Source organism: Anas acuta, chromosome 3 (genome assembly GCF_963932015.1).
Source record: "Anas acuta chromosome 3, bAnaAcu1.1, whole genome shotgun sequence".
In the NCBI taxonomy this organism is placed as follows: Eukaryota; Metazoa; Chordata; class Aves; order Anseriformes; family Anatidae; genus Anas; species Anas acuta.
This window is the reverse complement of record NC_088981.1, coordinates 18,879,499-18,887,930: the sequence shown is the minus strand read 5'-3', so window position 1 is coordinate 18,887,930 and position 8,432 is coordinate 18,879,499. Positions and strand designations below refer to the sequence as shown.

General features: G+C 43.3%; 1 long non-coding RNA gene across 1 annotated transcript; it reads right to left on the bottom strand.

The window, feature by feature from the left end:
• Window positions 1-5,680: 5,680 nt before the first annotated feature.
• On the bottom strand, window positions 5,681-7,489 carry LOC137853532 (uncharacterized). Its single transcript, XR_011094555.1, has 2 exons — window positions 6,522-7,489; window positions 5,681-6,430 (listed from the first exon to the last, which is right to left on the bottom strand). It is a non-coding gene; the product is annotated as an uncharacterized lncRNA (long non-coding RNA).
• Between the last annotated feature and the right edge of the window lie 943 nt (window positions 7,490-8,432).

Sequence of the window (8,432 nt, the reverse complement as noted above, 5' to 3'; positions counted from 1 at the left end):
GCCCTTGCTGAGTAGAAGATGGCAGCCGTGTGGCGCATGCCTTGCCAGCATCGAGCGCAAACAGCTCGAGGGTGTCGCGAGCCCTAAAAATACCACATGAACCTCAGCTGCCTTATGTCTCTTGAAAAAACAAAAACCCACAAAACATCCAGGTTTTAGGGACTGCCCTACTCCCAAGGTCATGGAAATGAGTGACGGGGCCCCAGTCAGCTCCTCCTCCCTGGCAGGGTGCGGGCGTTTCCCTTAGCGAGCAGAAGTTAGGGGCCAGAAAGGTCAGCAGCCGTGGATGAAAAGCTACAGCAGGATCTGCTCGCTGACCAGCCTCTTTGTCCCTGGCCTTTAGCTGTTCACAACATTCAGGAGGACAGAGGGACTCGCTTAGGGTAACAAAGCAAGAAACAGGTTTCTCCTGTGAAGTGGCCCTGCTGTGGAGCAGGAGGCCCTACTTCCAGCCCTGACACCAGCCTGTGAGCCAGTGCCTGGTTCTGCTTGGCTCTGAGTGAAGTCCTCAGGTTCCCGAAGTGGCAGTGAAAACTGTGTTGTGGCCAGAGCTTTTTTTATGGTTTCCCCTTCCTCTGCACCTCAGAAGGGGTGCCAGGAAAAGCCCAACGAAACATGGATGCTTTAGCCCAGAAGGAGGGAGGTGTCTATTCTTGAAGTGTGCTTAGTCACCTAAAGCAGATGGTGTTGTTTCTGGTTCCTGATGGGATGACTTTCAGCTCCCAAAAACCTTTCAAGTTTGACCACGCAGACATGCTTGGAAGAACGTCAGATGAACACACATCTGTCCAAGACCTTTTACCAACCAGCAACATGAGTACAATTAAATTAACAAAGGGAGCACTTGCAAGTACAGCTGGAGCAAGTGCATGGCTTGCTTTCAAAGATCTGCTCAAAAAATGTTCTTGTAGAAAGCACCCAGGTCAGTGCAGTTTGCTCCCATTTCATTCTATGAAATTTTATATTCTTCTCATTGCATTTTGAAATACACTGGGAGGAAAAAAAAAAAAAAAAAAAAAGCAGAACTGTAAACTTTACAAAAACTAGAGTTATTGATCTTCTACATCCTTCGCCATCTGCTTAGTTCTAGTGTCTAAAAATATTCAGTCCTTGCTCTTGCTCACATGATTGTTGAGAAAATGCTAGAGCTGGTAAATCAGAAAAGCACATTGTGTATTGGGGGGAGGGGAGTTCCATCAGGAAAATATGCTGTCTGAAGGGAAAAATACAGAAAAAAACAACACCAGTTCTCTACTTAAACAGGAAAAAAAAAAAAAAAAAAAAAAAAAGAGGGAAGAATCAATCAATTTTTCAAAGTGTAAGGAGAAAAAGTAGAGTTAATCAGTATTATTTGCCTTTGAAGCCAAGCCATACAAACTTCACACCTATACCATACTATAAAAATATATATATTTGTTACATGCTTCAGAGGGTTGGGGAATATGAATTCTCTATTGTACTTTTTTGAAAATGAAACCCAACAAAACAATTTAAAGGTTAAAAATACTATGACTGGAGAAGACATTTACCTCCAAGGTATAAGAGCAAAACTACTGTCTAAAAAAAAATATGCCTTGGGAAATTGTTGTAGTGAACTGGTGACTCAAAAGGCTGAAAGAGATTATTCTTCATTTGTCTGAATAATAAATGTGCAGGGTACAGGACTTTATCCAACTCCTACTACGACAGAGATCTAAGGGCAAACCACATCCACTTATTTCAGTAAGAGTTGTATTTCCAAACTCCCAGCTTGGCTTTAAAAACCTCAGTTTCTCTCAGGGTTTGTGTATAGTGCCCACAAGTACAAAACCTAAACATGGCTCAGAATAAATTTCATCACCATATGGAGGTCCCTAGTGAAATCAGCTAGATCATTCTCTGTTAGTTTGTGAATTGCTGATTGGAGTTTGAATGTGAACCCTCTGTTGTGGGCTTTATTTGAGTCTCAGGGAGGAGGAATTTTGGTATTGTTAGAACTGATAAAAAGAAAAGCAGGATATGCTAGCACATACTATTTCATGAATATTATTTACTGATTTATCCAAGGGGCTCTTTTGAGGCCCAGTGACATCTGTCACCCAAGATGACTTTAAGAGGAGAAAAAAGAAAATGAAAAAAAAAAAAAGGAGTGGGACTACACAGCAAAGATTTGAAACAAAACTTTCTGAAGATGAGCCGTGTGGCAGCAGAAATGTGGCTGTGTCCTTCCTTCGTGTCTGCAGTACAGAGATGCCTGACAAATTCTGTATCTTTCCAGGATGCTCGATTTCTTTTTTGACCCTATCAAGTATCAAATGGGAATTGCTAATACTAAAATAGACAATGGTTGGTTTATTTAATCCCGTGTTCTGCTTTTGACACTGACGGGTGTCAGAGGGGAGGTTACACAGCCTGCATAACTGCCCTGCGAGGAACTTCCTCTCCCTGTCCACAGCCCTGGCTGTCCTGTGTTCTGCAGCAAAGGAGCAGGTTGTACATCCATAAGCCCAAATCTCCCTTCGTTTCATCAGAGGTCAGCCCTGAAGCTTTGAGGGTGCCCCAGAGCTGGGTGGGAACTCTCCAATGGAAGAGATTTTTGTTGAAAAACACAAAGTTGTTGCAACCAGAATGTTTCTTGGAACTATGCAGGTTTGGGGACCCACCAACAACGGATCCCCACCATCATGCAAGGGTTTCAGCGTCTGAGGATCTAGGGGTCCTCCATCACTTGGGCTGCTCTGGAGTTGAAGCCCTTGAGCCCTCAGCTCTGAGACACCTGTTCCACATCGACAGCTGTAGGGCTTACAGGCTCCTTGTCGTGGGGCAGGGATCTGGGAAAGCCCAGCACTCATGAAAGCCCAGCTGTGGGTTGTGTGGCAGCGAGCCCCATGCATAGTTTTCAGGGCTTTGACATGGTGCAAAGAGGAGCTAAGTGCCCTGGGAAAGGGAAACGATGGAAGCTCTCCTGTGAAGTTGATTAAGCCAAATGCCATGATTCCCCTCTCCAAACTTCCCTTCCAGTGGAAATTTTGAAACTTTTGTAGTGAAAAAGACAATGGGCATCCCCCAAGTTCCCCAAAGCAGTGATATTCCTCTTTTCTGAACCAATTTGTGAGCTCAGGTGTGATTGTGCACAGAAGCTTACAACAAATCATGAATTTCAGGATGTGATGTTTGGCACAAGTAGGGAATTCCTTAAAATCCTAAATACAGGCCAAAGTTAGGCTTAATTAGAGATTGCATAGCATATCCAGGACCTGAAGCACATGTACTGCTGAGTGCCCCTGCCCCAAAGACCACTCAGCAGTAATGGGGTAACTAACTACCCAAGTTTGCTGTCTGGGCAGGTGAAAAAATGACTCTCAGAAGTTCAGTAGCTGAACTAATTACCCGAAAATGATTGCCTGGGGTTGGACCATTTATTATCTCATCAGCATTCAGTATCACTTCTATAGGATGAAGGAGAAGGAAGAAGAAAAAAAAGCCCAGAAACATGAGAAGGAGAGCAGATAAAAGGAGAGCAGTTAGAAGGAAAAAAAAATGCTTCTTAACTCTACTCTGTACTTTTTCTCTCTAATAGATCCCCCTCCCAAACCACCCTAAGTACATCAACTGGCTTGCAATGAGTTCTGCACAGATGGAGCATTGACTGCACGCACTGAGATTTCTCACTTTGTGTTTGACTAGCTCCCCAGGCTCCCCAAAATTTTGGGAGCGGGGGAGGGAGAAGTGGAGGCAATAAATTTTTACGTGTATGTCCTGAGAAGTACTGATGAACTCTGTGTGTATATATATATATATACACGCACACATACATGCAATGACAAAATTCAGTCCATCAGTAATTCTGTATCCATAGGCTGGACAAATGGTTTGGGTTGACTTGGAGTTTCCGTCTGTACTCTAAGGAAGAAGTGCTTTGGATGCTGGTTGTGCTACCAGAGAGGTCTCCTTCCTGGAACCAAAGATGCCTCCTGGAACCACACCTGGAACATTTGGAAACTTGGACTTGCCTGGAGTTAGTTGCAGCTGAAATCTCAGCTCCACTCACATTGGAACCATTAAATATCTTCTCTTCTTGCACTGGATCTTTTATCTTGGAGATGGTCTTCCAGTGATGGAGGTGAGGCAGAACTGAGCTGACCAACTGCAGCCTGGTGGATGAAGAAGGACCTCCGGCCACCAGTGTGCTGGATTTCACTGTGAGACGGTGTCCTTGCTGCTGCAGTGGGTGTGCTTGCCTGCCTGGTAGCACTTTCTTCAGCTCTATGCAAGCTGTGGCGTTCCAGGAACTTCTGCACTTTCCTGTTGATGTGGTTTTCTTTCTCTGCATGCATCAAGCCAAGGAAGCAATGGCTTGCAGAGAAGGTGCTAGCAAACCTGGCTCTTGCTCCCAGTGCATTTTTAAAAAATGAGAACATCCTTCCAGTAATCCATGTTTGCATTAGATGGAAATGCTTTGGCTTCACTCCTGTCCTTGAAAGCCCAGTGGTGTAATTGGAATTTGGGAAATGCAGGCTCTCAAAAGTAATGTAAAGAACAGATCCACCTATTCAAATGCAAATTGCTAAAGAAGAGAACAAGAGAATTATTTTATCCACCACAGAAGTGACAAAATATTTCATTCTTTTTAACTTAAGGCCACATCCCACATATTTTAGATGATTTGTCTGTCAAAAGTTCTGGGTTGTGCTGTCTCCAGATTGTGTTGTGCTGCTGGGACACCCACTTAAAGAGACACTGAAGTGATTCTGTGTCAAAAGGTTAGTGTCACACATGGGGCTGTCACTCCAGATCTTGTGGGAGGAACAAACCTCCTGCCTTTAACGACTGCAAAAGTTGACAGTAACATCTGAAGATAAGCCAAAAACCCGGGCAAGGAAATCAAATACACACTGTGAGCAGTGCAAAATTTCTGCTATCTTTTGGGTTGCACTGGACCAGCCCAGCCCTGTGTCAGAGGCTTTGCACCTCCAGCTGCTGATGGGAAGCCTCCATTTACTCTAAGGAGGACCCCAGTGTGCTCTGTGAATGCCCAGCGACTGCAGCTTGAGGCATGTGGGCAACAGAAGAGAAATAAATGGCCACAGACCATGGCAAGCTGGGGTCATGCAACTTGTTTTTCAAACCATCAGCCAGCACTGCCAGTCTTTGTCTTGTACATATAAACTGCAGGCAAAAGGAAAACTACATCTTTTCTACCCAACACTGTCACATCAAAAATGAGATAGGAAATTCCTCCTCCTACTGCTCCAGTAAAAAAATACAGATTGCAACATTTGGAGGACAGAACTAAGAAACTGAGGGGAGAGAGATCCCTTGTTCACTGTTCCTTCAGCATCCATAAACCATTCAGAAACTGTGGTGCTGAGCATGGCAGGAAGGCTGGTAGCGAAAGAAGCAAAGCTCTCACTCAAATGTAAGCTGGAAGAACTGTGCCAAGATGGGCTGCTAGCCTTGGACACAATCACTGTTACAGCCATCTCTTTGGTGATGCTTTGTCTTTGCTGGAGCTGCACTGGTAGCCTGGCAGCTCCAGGAGTCTGACACTCTTAAAATAAATAATAATAATAATAATAAAAATAAAATAATAATAATAATAATAATAATAAAAAACACAAAACAGAAACAAACTGAAACAAACTGAAAAAAAACCTTTAACTGGGACACCCTCAGAGGTTAAGGAAGTTCAGCACGGCAGCTGAGGTTTTGACAATAAAGACCAGTTGATACCGACTTCTAAGGCTCAGCTTCTGTGGCTACTTGATTTGTCTTCTACACATAACTATTTTGCCTCAGGTTCATAATGATCAATGAAGTGGAAGTTCACTATTTGCTTTACTTTTAATTTTAAACCATTTTTCCTTCCCTGTGCCTCTGCCTCCTGTGCTTTTCTTACCCCTTCTTCTTCTTTTTTTTTTTTTTATTTTAATTTTTTATTTATTTTATTTTATTTTTTTTTTCTCACTGGTAGCCGTTTCCCTGATACCCCCCACCCTTACAATCCCAGCCGTGCACACCAGGTGATGAGAAGCCCAACGCCTACACAGCTACGGAGGATTTACCCCTGCCGTGCGGGTAACCGGTGCACGCGATTTGCACCCATCAGAAAGGCAACTCCTCACCGGGGCAGCAGACCCTTTGCAGCTAGACTTTAGGCAGCAAGCTCTCCTTGCTTCTCATGCACCCAGGGCCGACTAACCAAAAGCAGAGGGCCCTGCTGAAGGCCAGCAGAAACTTTTGCCGTGCCCATCACCGGGGCGTCGGGGCGGGCGCTGCGCTCTCCGCGGCAGCCGCTGGGTGTCAGTGAGCCTCTGGTTTCGGCACCCAGCACCCGGCCGGCAAATGCAAAGCACGGCAGCAAAGCCTGCCTGCGGGATCGCTTTCAAAGCTTCCAGCATGATTTCGAAAGTTTTTTTTTTTCTTCTTTTTCTTCTTCTTCTTCTTTCCTCTGTTGGAAAATATTTAGATTAGATTTACACTTAAGACGGCACCTTTGCGGTGGCGGCGAGGTTTTGAGCTTAAAAGAAAACTAAACAAACCGAAATCCATGCGAACAGACTCAGAAATGGTGATTGTAGTATTTAAAATGTTGTTTTGAAATGTAATTTAACTCCAGTCTGGTCAGATCCACGGGCTGATACTCTAATCCCAAGTGAAGCTTCTCGTTGATTTAAGAAGCTTCTGTTGGACTATTTTCTGGACATAGAAGAGAAAACAGAAAGTGGGTAGCTTTTTCTTTCAAGAGTTGAAAGCAGCACTCGTTTGAGGTTTTAAGAAGATTTGGAGAATGGGGATTGATCTGCTAACATCAGAGAAGAAATCTGGTGGCAAATATCAAAACCTCACAGAATATTTTTCCCACTCAGAGATATTACAGAGTATCACCTTCCTGGGCTCACAAACCCACTTATTTTTATTCATGTGGGTTTTTTAAATTGCAAAAGAAATACCCCCTAAATTTGACCATGAGAAGCATAGGATTAGGATTAAAATTCCACTTGCCCCTTTAAAAAACATTGAGAAAAAGCTTAGACAAGTAAGAGAGCTGCTTCATCATAACCCCTTGAAATGTGCTGAGCCTGTTACCTGTAATACTACCTGATAATTACCTGCAAAGGCTGGGGTATCAAACACCTGACCCGACCTCGTTGTCACCTGGTAAATGTCAGCACATAACAGAATTTCCTTAGAGTGGTCGCAGTGAGCTTTCACCATGAGCCCAGGTAAGTGAGGAGAAGCAGGGGAAAGGATGTAATTACTGTCAATGAGGGGAAGGGTTTTAGTGTCACTTCTCCCACTGAAACCTCTTTGAGGGAACAGACCTCAAGCTCAAAAGCTTTTGAAGGGGCTGTTTGGAGGGAAAAACACTTCCAATTTTCAGTTTGAAGGTGAAGCTATATATCTAACTCTGCAGAGGTGTTCAAGGTGTGTTTTTGCTGTGAAAGGGTGAGGGAGATAGAGAACAGATGACAAAACCCCCAAAACAAACAGGAAAACAAAACAGAGATTTTCCTTTTTGAGAGCTTTGCTTCACATAATTATTATCTGAGCTGTGTTGTGCATTAACAGCAGTATCTTATGCATATGTCATCTCCAAGGATCCTAAGCAATTTACCATAGACCTCACATCTCTAGGAAGTGATTCACCCACTGCAGAAATGCAGTTACCTTTGGAGTGAAAACCAGCAGGTGTTTGAGATCATACAGCCACAGTACCCGATAATTTAGCGATGGAAATTTCATTGTCATGTGGAAATCACGGAGAGGAATTCAGAGAAGCAGGAAGGCATTTTATAACTGAGGAAGAATGCGGCAGGTAACTCCCCTGCTCCAAGCCGTGGAAGAGCCTACAAAAGCCATCAGTTAAAACACCTTGAGACCACTAGAAACTCTTTATGTCATTTTCTTCGACTGAATTGTAAAATTCTTTTCTGTAACTTTTTTTTTTTCTTTTTTTTTTTTTTTTTTTTTCCCTTAGAGGCTTTTTGTTCAAGTTCTAGCTGGAGTCGAGTCTTCTGCAACTTGTGAGTGCTGTCATGATCAGAGCCCCAGGTGGTACAGCTGCAGGCCATGTTTAATTGTTAATGCTGAACAATGGTACAATATTTGTATCCCATTATTCACATGCTACGGGAAATCTGTAAGCATTTTCCTATCTTGTTAAAGATAGGATAAAGTCTCAAGAAAGAGCTTCTGATGCCTACCCTGCACTCTGCAGCTTTAGAGAATATTCATATAAATTGAATGGTTATTGAATGTCCCAAGCAAATGTTCTTCAGTTATTCAACTCAGCTTGATGGGATTATAATTTAAAAGTCGGCAGATCTGCTGTAACTTTTATCACTTTCAGAAATATATATTATGGATGCAAGACCGATTTTCATTTGGGTTTGCATGCATGATTCCTCTTGATTCAGCTGAAGCTTATTGTGCATCTGAGACCACAGCAG